The 21509-nt window shown below is 42.0% G+C and overlaps 1 protein-coding gene across 4 annotated transcripts in view; it reads left to right on the forward strand.

Moving 5' to 3' along the window:
- Positions 1-21509, forward strand: part of kcnh5b (potassium voltage-gated channel, subfamily H (eag-related), member 5b) — a 288070-nt gene that overhangs the window by 92647 nt on the left and 173914 nt on the right. The gene's annotated exons all lie outside the window — the stretch shown is intronic.

The raw sequence follows: 21509 nt of genomic DNA on the forward strand, positions 1-21509 counted from the left end.
GTTATTTCTGCTCATCTTTTGTTTAGGCAGTAGTGTATGATGTGGCTGAGAATTTTATCTAGCATGCAAGTAATCTCATTCAACTGCTTCAGCTGGTTTTCCAGTGCATTTTGTAAGAAACAAAGAAACCTACAGCACAGGAACAGGCCCTTCGGCCCTCCAAGCCTGCGCCGATCAAGACCCTCTGTCTAACCTGTCACCTATTTTCTAACGGTCTGTGTCCATTTGCTCCCTGCCCATCCATGTACCTGTCCAAGTATATCTTAAAAGATGCTAACGTGTTTGCGTCTACCACCTCTGCTGGCAACGCGTTTCACGCGCCCCCCCCCCCCCACCCTCTGTGTAAAGAACTTTCCACGCATATCTCCCTTAAACTTCCCTCCTCTCACTTCAAACTCATGACCCCTAGTAATTGAGTCCCCCACTCTGGTAAAAAGCTTTTTGCTATCCACCCCGTCTATACCCCTCATGATTTTGTAGACCTCAATCAGGTCCCCCTTCAATCTCCGTCTTTCTAATGAAAATAATCCTAATGTATTCAACCTCTCTTCATAGCTAGCACCCTCTATACCAGGCAACATCCTGGTGAACCTCCTCTGCACCCTCTCCAAAGCATCCACGTCCTTTTGGTAATGTGGCGACCAGAACTGTACACAGTACTCCAAAGTCCTATACAACTGTAACATGACCTGCCAACTCTTGTACTCAATACCCTGCCCAATGAAGGAAAGCATGCCATATGCCTTCTTGACCACCCTATTGACCTGCGTTGTCACCTTCAGGGAACAATGGACCTGAACACCCAGATCTCTCTGTTCATCAATTTTCCCCAGGACTTTTCCATTTACTGTATAGTTCGCCCTTGAATTTGATCTTCCAAAATGCATCACCTCGCATTTGCCTAGATTGAACTCCATCTGCCATTTATCTGCCCCACTCTCCAGTCTATCTAAATTCTGCTGTAATTTCTGACAGTCCCCTTCACTATCAGCTACTCCACCAATCTTAGCATCATCAGCAAACTTGCTGATCAGACGACCTATACCTTCCTTCAGATCATTTACATATATCACAAACAACAGTGGTCCCAGCACAGATCCCTGTGGAACACCACTGGTTAGAGGTCTCCAATTTGAGAAACTCCCTTCTACTACTACTGTCTGTCTCCTGTTGCCCAGCCAGTGTTTTATCCATCTAGCTAGCACACCCTGGACCCCATGTGACTTCACTTTCTCCATCAGCCTGCTATGGGGAACCTTATCAAATGCGTTACTGAAGTCCATGCATATGACATATACAGCCTTCCCCTCATCAATCAACTTTGTCACGTCCTCAAAGAATTCTATTAAGTTGGTAAGACATGATCTTCCCTGCACAAAACCATGTTGCCTATCACTGATAAGCCCATTTTCTTCCAAATGGGAATAGATCCTATCCCTCAGTATCTTTTCCAGTAGCTTCCCTACCACTGACTCACCGGTCGATAATTGCCTGGATTATCCTTGCTGCCCTTCTTAAACAAGGGGACAACATTAGCAAGTCTCCAGTCCTCCGGGCCCTCACCCGTGTCTAAGGACACTGCAAAGATCTCTGTTAGGGCCCCGGCTATTTCCTCTCTCGCTTCCCTCAGCAACCTGGGATAGATCCCATCCGGACCTGGGCACTTGTCCACCTTAATGTCTTTTAGGAAACCTAACACTTCCTCCTTCCTTATGTCAACTTGACCTAGAGTAAGCAAACATCTATCCCTAACCTCAACATCTGTCATGTCTCTCTCCTTGGTGAATACTGATGCAAAATACTTGTTAAGAATGTCACCCATTTTTTCTGACTCAGCGCATAACTTTCCTTCTTTGTCCTTAAGTGGGCCAGTCCTTTCTCTAGTTACCCTCTTGCTCGTTATATATGAATAAAAGGCTTTGGGATTTTCCTTAACCATGTTTGCCAGCAATATCTCATGTCTTCTCTTAGACCTCTTAATCCTTCATTTCAGATTCGCTCTACATTCCAGATATTTTTGCAAAGCTTCATCTGTCTTCAGTCGCCTAGACCTCATGTATGCTTGACCCCTAACACTGAGTGAATCCCAGTCAATGTTGGGAAAATTAAAATCTCCCATCGCCACCACCCTGTTTCTCCTACACCGTTCCATTATCTGTTTACATATTTGTACCTCTATCTCACGCTCGCTGTTAGGAGGCCTGTAGTACAGCCCCAGCATTGTTACTGCATCCTTCCTATTTCTGAGTTCTACCCATATTGCCTCACTGCTTGAGTCCTGCATGGGGCCCTCCTTCAGTGCGGCTGTGATATCGTCTTTGACCATTACTGCAACTCCTCCACGCCTTTTACCTCCCTCTCTATCCCGCCTGAAGCATCGATATCCTAGGACAACTAGTTGCCAGTTATGCCCTTCCCTCAACCAAGTCTCAGTAATAGCAATAACATCATACTTCCAGGTACCGATCCAAGCCCTAAGCTCGTCTGCCTTGTCTACTACACTTCTTGCATTAAAACAAATGCACCTCAGATCATCTGTCCCTTTGTGTTCATCATCTGCTCCCCAACTACTATTCCCTTTAGTCACACTGACTCCATTATCTCGTTCCCTACAGGCTTTCGTTTCTACCTCTTTTCTGTCCAATATTTGGTTCCCATCCCCCGCCACATTAGTTTAAACCTTCCCCCACAGACTTAGCAAAAGCACCCCCGAGGACATTGGTTCCAGTCCGGTTCAGGTGCAGACCATCCAATTTGTAATAGTCCCACCTTCCCCAGAACCGGTTCCAAAGTCCCAAAAATCTGAACCCCTCCCTCCTACACCATCCCTCAAGCCATGCATTCATCCTAGCTATTCTTTCATTTCTGCACTGGCTAGGACCTAAGGCTGTATATGTGCATCCAGGATTAGGCTACTTTCCCATTGGTGCTTCCACAACAACTGACATAATATTGATTTAAGAGAAGGCTTAATTTTTCTTTTTAGATCATGTGAAACTGTTTAAGGATATCTTTACATCCTTAACACTTCTGTTGCACAGCAATATGCACTGGGAGCAGATATCAAGATTTCAAACGGGGGCCTATGATTTTCCATTCAACATGGATGGAAAATAATAGAAGATATATATTTGAGTTTTAATATGTGCTGATATGCAAAGCTGTATGCCAATAAAGTTAAAGCTGAAAATTTATGTTTAGTTTTCATCATCGAGCTCAATGGAGAGCGTTTACATTGGATGTTGCACAGTGCTTTCTGTTATATCTGTATGCTGAAGTATTACACAAAGCTTCTGATTTTAAAAAGATTTGAATGTTCTCAATGAAAAACACTCACCTGTAAAAACAAAAGAAAGATTTGTATTTGCATAGCACCTTTTATGACTGAGCTTAGAGGAGTTCACTGTCTCTTGCTGTTCTCGCTAACCCTTTGGTCACAACATGTATTTAAATAATTCATCCAATTACCAGTGTGGCAAATTATATAACTCAAGCTCAGACTAAAATGATCCAGGTTTCTTTAATGAGCAACAAAACAATTACTTTTTTATAATAACAAGATTTATTTGACAAAGGTTCAGTGATAACTAACACAGTTTGAAATACGAAAGTATGAATTACGCTTCTAATCAGAATAGACACACCGACAGGTAAGTTTAAAGAAAAGATAAAAAAACTTTCTGTGCAGCGATTAACTTTGGACAAAACACTGTGGCCAAATATTTAATTCTCAGAGAATAAAGAGACAAAATATAGAGTGATTCAGATTTTTACTGCCTGTCATACTTGTACATGTAGATTTGTCATTAGGCACAGATGGCTGTCTGCTTGGGATTTCTTCAGGCACAATTTGTCAGGTTGTTGAGAACAAGTCTCCTTGAAGTTTTTCAGGTAGAATAGCCGTTTCAGCTTTCTCAGCTGCCACATGGTTTCGGGAGACGAATAGTTAGGTGGCGATCTCTGACTAGCGCAGACTGAGTGAGCTGAAGGGCTTTTTTAGTGCTGTAGATTTCTGTGACTGGTTGGGGCTGTCAAGATGTTTTTGTCAGGAAGGTGGCAAAAGCTGAGCCTAAGTTTCTTATCTTTTGACAGAATACACCACCATCAAATTAAATCAAATGGTCGTGCTGCTGACAGGTAGAAACTTTGACCTGTGTATTGTAGTAAGTTCAAGCAGGTGGCTGAAGAAATGAGAATTTCAGTAGATAAGTTCATGCAGTTAAGTCATGTGACTTGCATTGAATTTTTTAAAACAATAATTTCTTGCAGTGTCCTTTCAGTGACCTTTAAATTAACATGTCTGGGTACCTCCTCAGCACCTCAAATAATCCAATTTTTACATTCCTTCAGATATAAGTCCTCAAAAAAGTGTCCATAATGAAAACCTTTATAACACGCCTTTTAGAACCTCAGGTCATCCCAATATGCTTTGCTGTTGATAATGCACATTTGAAATGCAGTTGCTGTTGTAAAAAAAATTTGGCAATCAATTTGCAAGCAGCAAGCTCCTAAATGCCATAATGTAGTTATGACTAGATAAGTTTTTGTTTAGTGAAGTTGACTGTGGGATAGGTATTGGCCGGACATTGGAAATAACTCCCTTACACTTCAACTGCTTAGGAACTTTTAGATCCTACTGCAAAGGAAATCAGGGCCTCAGTTTAATGCCTCATCCAAGGACAGTATCTCAGATGGTGCCACACTCCCTCTGCAATGCCCCGGAGTGCCAGCCAGGGATTTTGCACTCAAATTTCTGGAGCGGCACTTGAAACATCAGCTTTTAGCCTCAGAGGTAAGAGTGTTTTGGAATCACATTTGACACTGTCAAAACAGCACAGCGCTCCTCTTCTTAATGGGAAAGTGAAGGTTAAGTTTCCTGAAGCAGGTCATGACAGACTAGGAAAATGCCTGGAAGCAGGAACTCAGTATTATGTACCACTGCAGAAATAACCAATCAACTGGTACTGCCATTGGCAATTCTTTAAATATGAAAACCACAGCAGTTCACAAACAAAGGGGGAGCTTTGTGTTGCTTGGATTCGGAAATACATCAGCCTGTTGTTCTCCTGGTGACAAGTCTGGGAGTGCCATTTATCTGATTTGAAAATAATTCCCATCAATTATTTTCCCTGGTCAGTATTTCAGAGGTGTGTACTTTTCCTTATCACTGTTCACCTTACATTAAATAATGCCTACCCAGTTATTCCTAAAAGACGAATGTCATGATCAAGCAGTTGATTGAAATATTCCAATTAGGGAAATACCAGTCTATGTACAGAACCAGTACTGAGAAAATGAAATAAAATCTATAAATACAATGATTTCCTCAATAGAAGATGCAGTGATTAAAACTGTAATTTAAAAATGATCAACACCTATTTAACAAAGATTAATAGATTGTAAAATTATCCATGGCCTTTAACAATTGCTTTCCTTATTGTTTACCTAAATGGTTTGGACTATTCTTTCGACTCAAAGATGGCCAATATGGCAATTATTATTTCTCAATCTGGCTGCAAAATCTATAATAAGATACCCCAGTTTACTGGTACATGGACATAAAGAAAGGAAAACAGCAGTGAAGGTGGATGAAAACTGTGCCTTGCAGCACTGTTTCTGAGCAGGGAAGAGTAGGTATGTTTCACCCGGACTCCTAAGCTTCCTTTCTGTCTTTGAACGCGCGTGTGTGTGAGACACACACACACACACACACACACACACACACACACACACACACACACACACACACACACACACAATCAAATAACCCCTCCTATATGATATTTCACCATACCCTGGTGTTTCCAGTCTACTGCAATTAAGCCCAATGCTGTTTACCATCTCTATCTTTCTGATGTCCTTCCCCACCCCAGCCCCTGGCCGTTCCAGCTTACTGCTCAGTGGAAAACAGAGAGACCTAAGTCAGAGGCCCTGGAATTACAACTTCATTGTGTTTGTGGGCACCTGAACTGTTTTTTTTGTCAATAGCTCATCTGCACAACCTCTTTATTCAAGATCAACTTATCACCTGGGGAACACTTGGGTAAAGATTGCTAGTTTCGTTAATTTCCCAATTTTCCTTACCCTTAAATTAACATGAGGAAAACTGGCCAGGCAGTTTTACAGGTGACTTTTCTTTCTGTGTTTTGAAAATTGTATGCTGCACACCCAGGTTACGCAGATAGCAGTTTAAACTCCTCTTTAGTCATGACTCTGCTTCACTCCATGATTTCATCATCGGTTACGAAGAGTTAGCCCATATGTCTGGACTAGAGACCTATACAATGAAAACACAGGAGTATGTTAATGCTTAACACAGAAAACAGCCTTCCCCTCAGTAACCTCAGAAAATTCCATGCATTTAGTTAGACACAATTTCTCTTAACAATGCTGACTCTTCCAAATCACTTCACATTTTGCCATGTGATTATTAATTCTTTCTCAAATAATTGTTGCCCAACATGTTAGTTAGATACCTAATTTATATTGACAGACTTCAGCTCACAAGTATTCCATGAGCAAACGCCATAAAATGAAATGGAATTTTAAGTAACTTTGCTGATGCTGTATCATAATATTGTTAGGGAATTGGCTGTATATGGGAAGTTCACTTAAAGGTTACAGGATTGAGTGGCAAACTTTCAAGACACGTCTGCAAAATATTCCTGGTGATTTTTATTCCTGCTCCATTTAAGCGTTTAAGAATCTTTGAGGTAACTTATGCTACTGCTGCTGCCTTTTCTCTGATCATTCCAAAACTGAAACAAAAGGTTTCTCCACCTGCATCAATCTATATACATAATGATTTCCGATGTCAAAAGACAGAGAATGATTTCAGACTGTGATCAGAAGAGCTGAGTACTGATCCACAGTTACCCTCAAACCTGTGCTTTCAGCTCGAGGACTCATTACATTGTCAGGAGTAAGTAGAATACTTGCAGAGGCTGTATTTAGCAAGAAATGCTACTGGAGGAGACTGACACGAAACAACATGTGATGGCCTGACTGACTGTGATTCTTCTGACCTTTCTCAAAGCACATTGCTTAGTGTGGTACTCCATGAAAACATGAAGCCAAGAAAATCATTTGTCAGCATAGTCTCACTGACCACACTCGATGACCTACTGTGCCTTCTGTCAATGTCTGTGAATACACAAAGTAGTTAGTGACGTGCAGAGTTGTCATCTGCTGCAAGCAGTTCAGCTGGCATGCAGCTTAAGGTTGACTCCACCAAAGACCACACTATTTAGCTGTGGTCTCAACAGTCTGTTCACCTGGTGGTGGGTAGGCTGTTGGAAGTGATTCTGAAAGAAGGATTTCCTTGCATTTGGAGAGGCAAGGACTGATTAAAGATAGTCAGCATGGTTTTCTGTGAGGGAAATTGTGCGTCATAAACTTGATTGATTTTTTTTGAGGATGCAACCAAAAAGATTGAGGGCAGAGTGGTAGAGATTGTTCACGTGGACTTTAGTAAAGCCTTTGACAAGATTCCGCATGGCAGGCCAACTGGTTAGATCACATGAGATTCAGGGAGAGCTTGCAGATTGGATACAAAATTGGCTTGACGGTAGGTGACTGAGGCTGAGTGGTGGGGGATTGCTTTTCGGACTGGAGGCCTGTGACCAGTGGTATTCCACAGGAATCGGTACTGGGCCCACTTTTGTTCGTCATTTATATAAATGATATTGATAAAAGTTTAGGAGACACTGTGAGTAAGTTTGCTTATATCACCAAAATTTGTGGTATAGTGGACAGTGAAGAAAAGTTACCTAATATTACCACAAGATCTTGATTGATTGGGTCAATGGGCTGAGGAGTGGCAGATGGAGTTTAATATGGATAAATGTGAGGTATCGCCTTTTGGTAAAACAAACAAGATTAGGACTTAAACAGTTAATGGTACGGCCATGAGTAATGTAGAACAGAGAGATCTGGGAGTTCCAGTACATAATTCTTTGAAATTTGCATCACATGTAGACCAGGTGGTTCAGATGGCATTTACCATGCTTGCCTTCATTACTCAGAACTTTTGAGAATAGGAGTTGGGATGCCGTGTTGAGGTTGTATAGGACATTGGCGAGGCCTCACCTGGACTGCTGTGTGCAGTTCTAGTAGCCCTGTTATACGAAGGAGATTATTAAGTTGGAGAAGGTTCAGAAAAGATTTACCAGGATGTTGCCAAGAATGGAAGGCTTGAGTTATAAAGGTAGGCTGTATAGGCTGGGACTTCTTTCACTGGAGCATAGGAGCTGGAGGAGTGACCTTTGTAGAGGTTTATAAAATCATGAGAAGCATTGATAAAGTAAATAGCAAGGGTCTTTTTTCTTAGGTAGAGGAAATGAAGACTAGGGGGCATATTATTAAGGTGAAAGGAAAAAAATTTAAAAGGACATGGGCAACATTTTTACATAGAATGAAATGCCAGAGGAAGTGTTGGATGCAGTTACAATTACAACATTTAAAAACCATTTGGATAAATACAGGAGTATGAAAGATTTGGAAGAATATAGGCCAAATGCAGGCAAGTGGGACCAGTTTGGTTTGGGAACATGATCAGTGTGGACTCGTTGGACCGAAGGGTCTGTTTCCATGCTGTATGATTGTAAGACTCTATGATTCAAGATGTGCCAAAAAACTGTCTGCGGGGATGGTGCCAGTTCTGTTCAGCAGCTTTCAAATAAAGAGTTAGGAGTGAGCCACAGATCCTGCTTCTTACTTTCAAATTAGATTCACTTTCATTGTCACCTTTTTCTATCTTAATAAAAGCTGTCAGTTTTTTTTGAGCAATTTTAAACGTTTGAAAAAATTTCATACCCTATCCAGTCACTTGCTTTTAGATCACAATACTTCCTTAAATTTGTGGCTGAATTGCAGGTTTTCAGTTTCTTCTTCCTCTCGGGTTATTGCTTTTCAGATTGAGGTCCAAAACGACACTTGGACCTATGAGTAATTATGCTGATAAGCTGATCACAGAAAATTTACATCATATGGATATTGCTCCACATCCATGAAAATTAAAATTGTACACAATTACTAATGTCCAAGTGCTGAAGGTGAAAATTACCACATTTCTGCTGAGCTTTGTATTTGTTTCTAACCATTCAGAAGTAAGAGCGCACCCACAATGGAAATTCTAAGCTATGGCCTGCTGTTCTCTTTCTCTTGCCCACGAAGGAGATGTGTTGTGTTTTATTTAGTTTGTGTTTTGTTCTTTAATAATATGTGCAATTTAATTGTAAGGTGAGCAATGGAAACTCCACGTTAATTTGTTTCTAAATAATGGATCAATGGTACGATAAATAGTGCAACCTTAATCAGATATTTATTTTGAATGATTGGTTTTGAGAGGTATTGCCTGTCAAAAGTAGAAGGCAAATGTTAAAAAGGGTGACAGAGTACTGAAGAACATGATATGAATATTTTTCAAGTAATGTTTTTGCAGGTGTACGACTCACAATGAGTGGTGCTGTCAGGAATGATATGATTGAATCACAGGAGCAGATAGAGGTTAGTGTACTGACTGCAGCTCCAAGCAGCTTGCTAACACAAGTGATAAGATTCAGGCATTGACAGAATGGCACTATCTGAACATTCATGCAACAAGCAGAATCTTCAGGAGACTGGGATAGTCTTTCTACAGCAGATTAAGCAATTTTTCATTGTAATGGCCATTGATGTACATTGTATGAATATACAATAATATTTGACAGAAACCCAGCTGCCATTTTTCAAGATTTCTGAAACCTTACTTACTAAGAAAATTCTGGCCCCAGTAATAAAATTGACAACTTTTGACCTGTATAATAACAGCGTCTTATGCACAAAACTATATCATGCACTATTAGTAAAATTTTCACAAGAAATTTCACAGTGTACTATTTTGGTAGGGTAATGCCTCCTTAAAGAAGGAAATTAATCATGTTTTTGCTAATATTGCCTTTTGTGAGGCTTGTTCAATGACTACAGCATAAATTGTACACATTTGTATGCGTGACTGTTATGCATCCTGTCAGTGTTCAAACCTGTTGAAGTCAGTGGCATTGAATTAATTTGCATCAGCCCATCTATACAATTGCTCTATACACTAAGGGCCCTCTTGTGGTACAGTGGTAGTGTCTCTACCTATGGAGGTGGGGTTGTCAGGAGTTCAAGTCCCACCTGTTCCGGAAGTGTGGAATGACATCTCTGAACAGGTTGATTAGGAAAAGCAAGTTAAACTTCTTTTTAAATCCTGTTATTTGGAATTATCTGATACAAATCCCTCCCAGGTTAAAGTCTGTCTGATATTATTTACATAACACTTATTTGCATGTTCAGTTAATTCATATATTGGTTCAGACTGCAGAATTTAAGGGCACTAAGTGGATGCTTGGCTATCCCACATGGAGACAGTAATTAGATTTACCTCATGGAAGTTACCAGTCAACAAGATTTAGTTGATCTGAGCCTAACTCCATATATTGACCTTTGTTCCATAGCCTTTCATGTTATGTATCTCAAATGTAAAATGAACAATTGATCAAACATAAATTGCCATTTGCAGAACATAGTTCCAAAACTATGCTGTTTTCTGTGTGGAAGTGCATCCAAATTTCATCTTTGAAAGAATCAGACTGTAAATATATGACTCCTAAGTGCTCACTGCATTGACAGTATGAGGAGTTATGCTCCACATTGAAGAGCAGCACTTCAAGAGAGCGATATGCCAATTGGCAGAAGTTGCATAGGACTGGTGTGGGAGAAGTCGGTTCATTTTGTTAGGTGAAAATAGGGCTGTACCACTGGGATAGACTTTCCCTGAAGCATGCTGAGATAAATATTCAAGCAAACCACATAAATAGGGAAGACTTTATGCTGAACAATAAGCGTGAGGGATTATGGCTAGACGTAGTAAATCAAGTCATAGAATCAAGGCTGGAGATCAAAGCAGTAATTTGGAAAATCAAAGTCAGGAAATGGTGGGAAAGGACAGAGAGAATAACTCTGAGAAATACTCACAATCAAAACTGAATGTTACAAGGATACCGAAAACGCAAACAACTGTCTCTGAATGTATAACATTAATAGCAAAGTAAACATATTGATAGTACATGTTGAAATAACAAAATATGATTTGATAGCCATTATGGATACATGACTCATGCGGCCAAAGATTGGGTGCTGAATATTGAGGGGCATATGGCATTCAAGTAGCATAGGAAAATAGGTAAAGGTGGAGGGGTCGCACTGTTAATGAAGGATGACATTGGTACAGCATTTCAAGATGGTCTCGGTTTGGGGGATCAGCATATGGAATTGGTTTGACTGGAAGTGAATAGTATGGGGAAAAGGCACCAGTGGGAGTGCACTACAGGCCTCCTAGCAGTAATGACAATATCAGGCAAATTGTACATGAAAAAATATCAGATGCTTGTGATAAAGGGACAGCAGTAATCATAAGTGATTTTAATCTTTAAACTGAGAAATTCGCGATGGCATTGGTAGTTTGGATTAGAAATTCATGGAATGCTTTTGACTTTGTTTCTTAGAGCAGCATGTTCTGGAGCTGACCAGAGAGGTTGTGTAAGAATTAATTATCTTAGATTTAAAGTCATCCCTATGTGGCCATGAAATCTGAACCCGTTGAAGTACCCGGAATATTAAATACTTGAGGACAGATATGTAGAGATGCAATGACAGAGATTTAAGGGAACTTTTCAGAACCCGTTTAGCATATTCATACCATAAAGAAACTTTTTATGGGAATAGCCAACCACCTGTGGTTAATACAAGAACTTGAGAATAGCATCAAACTGAAAGAAAGAGTTTGAAATTGCACAAAGATGAGTGGCAGGGCTGATGATTAGATATTTTGCAATGTAGAAAATCAGAGTATAGGTGAAACATATTAGTAAGGATAGAAGGCTGGCTGGCAGAAAACAGAGACTCTGTTGGCAGGATGAGTTGAGCAGAGGTTGAAAATGCTCTCTGGGGTCTTCAGCTTATTACAACTTAATTCAATAATATCGATGAGGGGAGTGAAGGTGTGGGAGCTAAATTTGCAGATAATATGAAGATAGGTTGGAAAGTACGTTGTGAAGACATAAAAAATTTGCAGATGGACATAAATAAATTCATTAGCAGGCAGAAGTGTGACAGATCGAGTATAATGCAGCAAAATATTAAATTGTTCTTTTTGGCAGGAACAACAAAAAGACAGAGTATTGGTCAAATTGAGAATGACTGCAGAATTCCAAACTGCAGGGGGATCTGGGTGTTCTCGTGATAAGTCAGAAAAAATTAGTATGCTGGTATAGCAACTAATTAAGAAAGTTAATCTGATGCTACCTTGAAATACGAGTGGACCTAAACCTAAAAGTAAGCATATTATGCTTAAGTCATAAAGAGCATTGATGAAACCACATTTCAAATGTGCAGATAACAAGGTGTAGAGCTGGATGATCATCTGATGCTGCTTGGCCTGCTGTGTTCATCCACCTCTACACCTTGTTACCTCAGATTTTCCAGCATCTGCAGTTGCTGCTATCTCTTTCAAATGTGTAGTTTTGCTTTGCTTATTTAAGAAAGTATGTAAATGCATTACATGCAGTTCAGAGGAGATTTACTGGTTTGATAACTGAAATGAGTGGGTTGTCTAATGAGAAACGTTGGAAAGAGTAGACTTGTTTTCACTGGGTTTAGAAGAGTGAGGTATGAGCCGGTATACAAGAAGTTGAATGGCCGTGATGAGGCCAATACAGAAAGGATGTTTCCTCTCGTGGCTCAGTCCAGGGATAAGGTGCACTGTTTCAAATCCAGGGATCAACTTTGGGACAGAGATGAGGAGCATTTTTTTTTGGCTTAGAGCGTTGTGTACCTTTGGAACTGTCTGACTTAGGTGGTAGAGGCAGGGCCATTGAATATTTTCAAGGTGAAGGTAGATAAATACTTAGGCAGTGGCATCAAAACCTATCAGGGAAAATGTAGAAGTTAAAACACGTACAAATCAAACTTTATTGAATGGTACAACAAGTCTCTAGTAGGGGTGAGAAGCCTACTTTGGTTTCTGATTCATATGATTGTATGTTTTTGATTTGATTTATTATTGTCCCATGTGTCAAGATACAGTGAAAAGTGTTGTTTTGCATGCTATGCAGGCAGATAGCACCATACAAAAGAGCATCAGTTAACAGAACAGAGTTCAGAATACAGTGTTATAGTTGTCAAATGTTGATTTTTTTTTTGTTCCAATTCATTCCTGGGATGCTGGTGTTGCTGGCTGGGCCAGTTTTATTGCCCAACCTTAGTTGCCCTTGAGAATCTGGTGGTGAGCTGCTAACCTGAATCACTGCAGACCTTTTGTGTAAATTAGCCTATAGTGCTAATGTGGTAGGAATTCTAGAATTTTGATTCGGCAACACTGAAGGAATGGCGATATATTTCTAAATCAGGATGGTGAGTTGTTTAGAGGGGAATTTTCAGATGGTGGTATCTTTTGCTTCACATTCTAGTGGAGGCCATGAATTTGGAAGCTGCTGAGGAGCCTTGGTGAATTTCTGCAATACATCTTGTACATCGTACACAGTGTTGCTACTGAGCATCACTGGTGAAGGGAGTGAATATTTGTGAATGTGGTGCCTCTCACTCCGAGCTCTCTCGCTGACAGTCTTAAGATTGTGACCCCTAGTTACTGATATACCAACTACTGAAAGCAGAATATCCTTCTTTACTCTGTCAAAATCGTCCATAAGTTTGAATGCCTCAGTAAGGCCACCTTGTAATCTTCTCTGCTCCAAGGGAGAATGAGCCAAATCTCTCTCCTCTTTCCCTGTATCTAAAATCTGCCATTCATGGTATCATTCTAGTGAATCTCCTATGATAAAGCTTTAACATCCATCCTTACGTAAGGTGCCCAGAACTGAACATAATACTCCAAGTGTGGTCTCACCAATGATTTGTAGAGGTGTAGCATCACTTCCTTGTTTATATACTCTATACCTCTCTATTTAATAACCCAATGGTCCTGTAAGCCACTTTAACAACTTTGGTTTAAGATAACAAAGTGTGAAGCTGGATGAACACAGCAGGTCAAGCAGAAGCAGCAGGATTCTCCAGCATCTGCAGTTCCCATTATCTCTGATAACAACTTTGGCTTGCCTGGTCACCCTCAGAGAATCAAGCACATGAACTCCAAGAACCTTCTGCTCCTGCACTCCCCTCAAAGTTGTACCATTGATCCCGTATTGTCTGTGTTTCTGTGGCCCTCCGTCTTTGTTCTCCTTCCTGACAAAGAACAGGCAAGGCCTTCAGTGAGGTTCATTATTGAGGGCATCCCAAAGTCACTTTGTTGCAAATAGGGTTGGGGGGAGATGGGTTATGGAACAGACCAACCTCAGAAGTGTACCTAAGTGGCCAGATCAAGGAAAACAGAGTCTTAGTTGGAAATGTAATTTTTCAACTTGTATAATTAATTTAAGCATGCCTGTGCCCAATAGAAACTGTCAGCAAAAAAGAGGACACTGGTTAGAATGAAATAAAGGATGCTCATTAAAAAATGGCTAGTACTTCCTCCGTAGAAACTTCTGTTTTATGTAGTCTTTATCATGGCATAAAATATCCCACCTAGAATAATCTTTCTTCCTTACTTGTTAGTCCTACAAAATATCTAGTGATCTTTACAATTTTAAACCTTATCCAAACATGGTAACACAAGTGGTTTTCCCTCTCCTGGTCATTTCGTGCCTCTGTTTTACCTTTGCTGTTGTTTCCATGTTCTCTATCTCTCCAAGAACCCACTTCTCCTGTTTCCGATGTTTCTGTATTGCCTATTCAAACCTTGGTATCCTGATTCTATCTGCTCTTCCTTCTCAAATCCATAACTATTTTACATTTTCCCAGAGGTAGTCGGAACTGCCGATGCTGGAGAATCTGAGATAACAAGGTGTAGAGCTGGATGAACACAGCAGGTCAAGCAGCATTAGAGGAGCCAGGAAGCTGACATTTTGCATCGAAACCCTTCTTCAGTTGGTGGAGGGGAAGGGGATTCTGAAATAAATAGGGAGAGAGGGGGAGGTAGATAGAAGATGGATAAAGGAGAAGATAGATGGAGAGGAGACAGAGAGGTCAAAGAGGCAGGGTTGGAGCCAGCAAAGATGAATGTAGGTGGGGAGTTAGGGAGGGGATAGTTCGGCCCAGGGAGGATGGACAGGTCAGGGGGGCGGGTTGGGGCTAGTGGATAGGAGATTAATGTGGGGCTTGAGGTGGGAGGAGGGGATAGGTGGGAGGAAGAACAGGTTAGGGAGGCGGGGACGAGCTGGGCTGGTTTTGGGATGTGGTTGGTGGAAGGGAGATTTTGAAGCTTGTGTAGTCTACATTGGTACCATTGGGCTGCAGGGTTCCCAAGTGAAATATGAGATGCTGTTCCTGCAGCCTTCATGTGGCATCATTGTGACAATTCAGGAGGCCCAGGGTGGACATGTCGTCCGAGGAATTGGAGGTGGAGTTGAAATGGTTCGCGACTGGGAGGTGCAGTTGTTTGTTGTGAACCAAGTGTAGGCGTTCCACAAAGCGATCGCCAAGCCTCCGCTTGGTTTCCCCGATGTAGAGGAGGCCACAACGGGAACAAACGTCCTCGACCGTGTCTCCCGCATTTCCCGCAACTCATCCCTCACGCCCCGTCCCCGCAATAACAACCAAAACAGAATCCCCCTTGTCCTCACGTACCACCCAACCAACCTCCGGATCCAACGGATCATCCTCCAACACTTCCACCATCTGTTATCTGTCCCCACTATTAAAGACATTTTGCCCTCCCCACCCTTATCTGCTTTCAGGAAGGACCATTCTCTCCGGGACTCCCTTACCTGCTCCACGCTCCCCTCCAGCTACACCACACCCAGCACTTTTCCCTGCAACCACAGGAAGTGCTACACCTGCCCCTAAACCTCCCTCCTCACCCCCATCCCAGGCCTCAAGAAGACCTTTCACATCAAACATATGTTCACCTGCACATCAACTAATGTGGTATACTGCTTCTGCTGTTCCCGTTTTGGCCTCCTCAGCAACGGGGAAACCAAGAAGAGGCTTGAGGACGGCTTTGTGGAACACCTACGTTCGGTTCGCAACAAACAACTGCACCTCCCAGTCACAAACTATTTCAACTCCGTCTCCCACTCCTTGGCAGCATGTCCATCCCGGGCCTCCTGCATTGCCACAATGATGCCACCCGAACACTGCAGGAACAGCATCTCATATTTCACTTGGGAACCCTGCAGCCCAATGGTGTCAATGTGGACTTCACAGGCTTCAAAATCTCTCCTCGCCCGACTGCATCCCAAAACCAGCTCAGCTCGTCCCCACTTCCCTAAACAATCCACCCACCTCAAGCCCTACCCCCATCTCCTATCCACTAGCCCCATCCCACCTCTTTGACCTGTCCATCCTCCCCAGACTGACCTATACCCTCCCTAACTCTCCACCTACGCTCACCTTTCCTGGCTCCATCCTCGCCTCTTTAAACTGTCTGTCTCCTCTCCACCTATCTTCTCCTTTATCTATCTCCTCTCTGCCTCCCACTCTCTCCCTATTTATCTCAGAATACCCTTCCTCTCCCCCCATTTCTGAAGAAGAGTCTAGGCCGGAAATTTCAGCTTCCCTGCTCCTCTGATGCTGCTTGGCCTGCTGTGTTCACCCAGCTCTACACCTTGTTACCTTACCTTTTCCCAGAGTTGTTTTCAATATGCCTTCCCTTTCCAGTTGCTCCTTAGCTGGCTAAAAACTCCAATATCCAAAGACATGCAGGTTAGGTGGATTGGCCATGCTAAATTGCCCCATAGTGTCCAGGGATTTGCAGGTTAGGTGGATTAGCCACGGTAAAATTTGGAGTTACAGAGATAGAATGGGATGCTGTTTGGAGGGTTGTTGCAGAATAGATGGGCCAAATGGCTTCTACTTGCACTGTAGGGATTCTACGATTTTATAACATTCCATCCCCTCATGACTGTTTCCAACTTACCTTCCATTATATATCCTTTTGGCTTTTGCACGTTAAGGTCAGGAAGAGAAAGAGGATGTCTGATCTAATATTTTCCATTCAACTGAAAGCAATCATTGGAGTTTTTATACAACTTAAATTTGATTTTAAGATCTGCGTAGTTACTTGAGTTCTTGATATAATGAACTGGCTCAAAAGTGAAAACATTCAATGAGATTTTCCTGTGTTAAAATATCTTCATTAGGGAAAGGAAAATCTAAATTTAGATTTTTAATTTCAAAGCAATAAAACTTTCAATTTCAATTCAGTCTGAGCTGGAGGAGCACTTTCAATTTGTTGCTCAGAATTATCATCTTTATTCATGAACTGCCATTTGTAGATGGTAATGTTATTATTTAATGTTGCCAATTATATTAAATTTAGGCTACTTTCTATTCTCAAATCTTCTCCCCTACAGCAACTAATTAAGCTTAGTATTTACCATATTTCCTGATCCCTGACATATAAAAAGCTTCAGACATCAGGCTCTGGTAAGTTACTTTGTCAATGTTGATGTTGATCGATTTTGCATTGAAATTAATTAGCAGACATTAAGTTGGAGGCTTTGTGACAGCACATGTTTCACTATGGTTAGAAGTGACTTCTATTGATTCCACCTTAATAAGAAATTAGAGTTTTCAAATCCTTCCTACCCATTAAGAATTTTGAAGCTCATTCATTCCATTAGATTTTGCATCAGACTATTACTGTGTCAAAAAACCTTATTTTCCATTGTTGCATCAATTACACAGTGGACTTAGAATATGTATTGACTGTTAAAAAGGGGGTTAAATGTTTAAATTTGACAATTTTTTTTTGTCATAGGCAATTCATGATTCATTCAACGCCCTATAGTGTACATATTGCTGAAGTCCAGTACTTCAAATCAAAGAACGTAAATATTTATGAATATAGATTGCCATCAGTTCACTGGAACATTCAAAAGCTAGTCAGTCTTGAGTACCGCTTAATATGCGTAGAAAATCAAATGTAATGTACTGACTTGCTTAACAGTTTTTTAAAATGGTTCAGCTGTCATCGACAGTAGTTTACCTACAACTAATTATTTGCAATCATGTAAAGTTATTTTGGCAGACAGATGTCAAGCTTATGAAGCAATTTGTGGATTTTATTTGTAGTGAAACTACTGAGCATATTAGCTGGCCGATGGAATGCAAGTAACTCAAAATAAATTGGTAATGTATCTGTGCTCAACTTAGAAAATAGAGCAGTTCTTTCTGACATTATTATAGCTTGCTGCCATGGCCTATGAGAAAAGTTGAAAGTTACAAAATCATATAATTTTTTTCATGTTTTATCTTGATTAGATTGTATCAAAACATTTGATTTTATGAGAAATTTTATATTTAGCTACAGCAGAAAGGAAATCAGTTGTACAAAAGGATCTTCTTATCATTTGCTGCTTTAACAGAAATATGAATCTACTAATATTGAAATGAGCAGATTGCTTTATAGGAAGGCTAGACCTGTGCCCTCTGGAGTTGAAAGAGCCAGAGGTGACATACTTGAAACATACAAGATCTTTGTGGGGATGTTGAAAGCATATTTCCTCTTCTGGGAGAAAGTAGAACTAGAATCATCGTTTAAAGATGAAGCTCGCCTATTTAAGACAAGATAAGGAAACATTGTTTCTCTTAGAACGTTGCAAGTCTTTTGATTACCCTTCCTCAAAAGGTAGTGGATGCAGAATCTTTAGATATCTTTAAAATTAAGGCATATAGATTCTTGACTGTCAGGGATTTAGAGCAATGTAGAGATGAGGTTAATATTAGATCAGCCATGATGTCATTGAAGGTCAGGGTAGGCTCGAAAGGCCGAGTAGCGTGCTCTTTTTCCTTGTAAATATGTTTGTATGTATGTTTGCACTGTTTAAATATTATTTTCCATCTTTAGAACACTGACAATAATTGCATCTGCTCTAGTTTAGGAGAAATATAAACCTCAATTTGTGGTCTCAGTTTTTTCGAAGCAATGGGCAGAATTAAAATAGCACTGAGATGTCCATTCCCCGGGCTAGAAAACCAGCCCCAATTTTTATAGTGGCTATTTTTGGGATTAAATCTGAACCAAATCTGAACTGACCCAATCAGTAACAAAACAGAAGTTGCTTGAGAAACTCAGCAGTTCTGGTAGCACCTGTAAAGAGAAAACAAAGTCAGTGTCTCAGGTCCAGTGACTCTTTTTCAGAACTGATGCACTTATGAAGAGTCACTGGACCAGAAATGTCGACTTTGCTTTCTCTCCACAGATGCTGACAGACCCGCTGAGTTCTCCAGCAATTTGTTTGTATTTCAGATTTCCCGGATGCACAGTCCTTGGTTTTATATTACTAGCCTGATAAGTAGTTTGGTTAGAGATAATGGGAACTGCAGATGCTGGAGAATCCAAGATAACAGTGTGGAGCTGGATGAACACAACAGGCCAAGCAGCATCTTAGGAGCACAAAAGCTGACGTTACGGGCCTAGACCCTTCTTCAGAGAGGGGGATGGGGAGAGGGTTCTGAAATAAATAGGGAGAGAGGGGGAGGCGGACCGAAGATGGATATAGGAGAAGATAGGTGGAGAGGAGAGTATAGGTGGGGAGGTAGGGAGGGGATAGGTCAGTCTGGGGAGGACGGACAGGTCAAGGAGGCAGGATGAGGTTAGTAAGTGGGAAATGGAGGTGCGGCTTGAGGTGGGAGAAGGGAATAGGTGAGAGGAAGAACAGGTTAGGGAAGCGGGGACGAGCTGGGCTGGTTTTGGGATGCAGTGGGGGAAGGGGACGAGCTGGGCTGGTTTTTGGATGCAGTGGGGGAAGGGGAGATTTTGAAGCTTGTGAAGTCCACATTGATAACATTGGGCTGCAGGGTTCCCAAGTGGAATATGAGTTGCAACCTTCAGGTGGCATCTTTGTGGCACTGCAGGAGGCCCATGATGGACATGTCGTCTGAGGAATGGGAGGGGGAGTTAAAATGGTTCACAACTGGGAGGTGCCATTGTTTATTGCGAACCGAGCGGAGGTGTTCTGCAAAGCAGTTCCCAAGCCTCTGATTGGTTTCCCCAATGTAGAGGAAGCCACAATGGGTGCAATGAATACAGTATACCACATTGGTGGATGTGCAGGTGAACATCTGCTTAATATGGAAAGTCATCTTGGGGCCTGGGATGGGGGTGAGGGAGGAGGTGTGGGGACAAGTGTAGCACTTCCTGTAGTTGCAGGGGAAGGTGTCGGGTGTGGTGGGGTTGGAGGGCAGTGTGGAGCAGACAAGGGAGTGCCAGAGAGAGTGGTCTCTCCGGAAGGCAGACAAGGGTGGGGGTGGAAAAATGTTTTGGGTGGTGGGGTTGGATTGTAGATGGCGGAAGTGTCGGAGGATGATGCGTTGTATCCGGAGGTTGGTGGGGTGGTATGAGGGGACGAGGACTAGGGGGATTCTCTTTGGGCGGTTATTGCGGGGGCGGGGTGTGAGGGATGTGTTGCGGGAAATACAGGAGACACGGTCGAGGGCGTTCTCGACCACTGCGGGGGGGGGGGTTGCGGTCCTCGAAGAACGTGGCCATCTGGGATGTGCAGGAGTGGAATGCCCCTATCCCCTCCTCCCACCTCAAGCTGCACCTCCATTTCCAACCTACTAACCTCATCCCACCTCCTTGACCTGTCTGTCCTCCCCTCCCTACCTCCCCACTTATATTCTCCTCTCCACCTATCTTCTCCTGTATTCATCTTTGGTCCGCCTCCCCCTCTCTCCCTAACTATTTCAGAACCCTCTCCCCAACCCCACTTCATGATTCATTCAATGCATGAAGGATCTAGGCTAGAAACGTCAGCTTTTGTGCTCCTAAGATGCTGCTTGGCCTGCTATGTTCATCCAGCTTCACACTTTGTTATCTTAAGTAGCTTGGTTACCCTGCTTCTGTGAGAGGAATTCCCCTCTGCAAATCCAACTGGAAGATGTCCTGCCTCTGACATCTGAGATGGGACCAGTGGGTCTCCTGTATTTGCATTATCACTGAGAGTGGTGGTCGCTACCAGGACTGCAGTGTGGCCGACATTGCAGTCACCCCAGGAATAAAGGGATGGGATCGCAGGGGTGACAGTAGGGGAAGAGAGCCAACTTGAAGAGCCAGGGGGACCTAACTCTGAGCCCATGCATTTTTGCTTGCATGTTCACCCATTGGATTGCCCAACAAGGAAGGGCTTGCTTCCCAGGCCTCATGTCTATCTGCTATTGGTGAAATGATCGTGATACTGGGATAAAACCCTTCAGGTGGCCACTTAAGGACCTCAATTGGTCTCTGGATGGAAGGCTACCTTCATGTTTTTGCACCCTGTGCTAAATCATAGCAAGGTAGGAAAGCAGCAGGATCTCGAAACCTGCTTCTGGATGAAGTCGTGAAATTCCACCCAAAGCATGAAATAAGAACAGTCAGCACAAAATGTCATGAAATAATTTTTAGATTCTGAGAGGATCACTTGCTGTCTGCTTTTCTACTTAAAAGG

This window comes from Stegostoma tigrinum, chromosome 10 (genome assembly GCF_030684315.1).
Source record: "Stegostoma tigrinum isolate sSteTig4 chromosome 10, sSteTig4.hap1, whole genome shotgun sequence".
Classification (NCBI taxonomy): domain Eukaryota; kingdom Metazoa; phylum Chordata; class Chondrichthyes; order Orectolobiformes; family Stegostomatidae; genus Stegostoma; species Stegostoma tigrinum.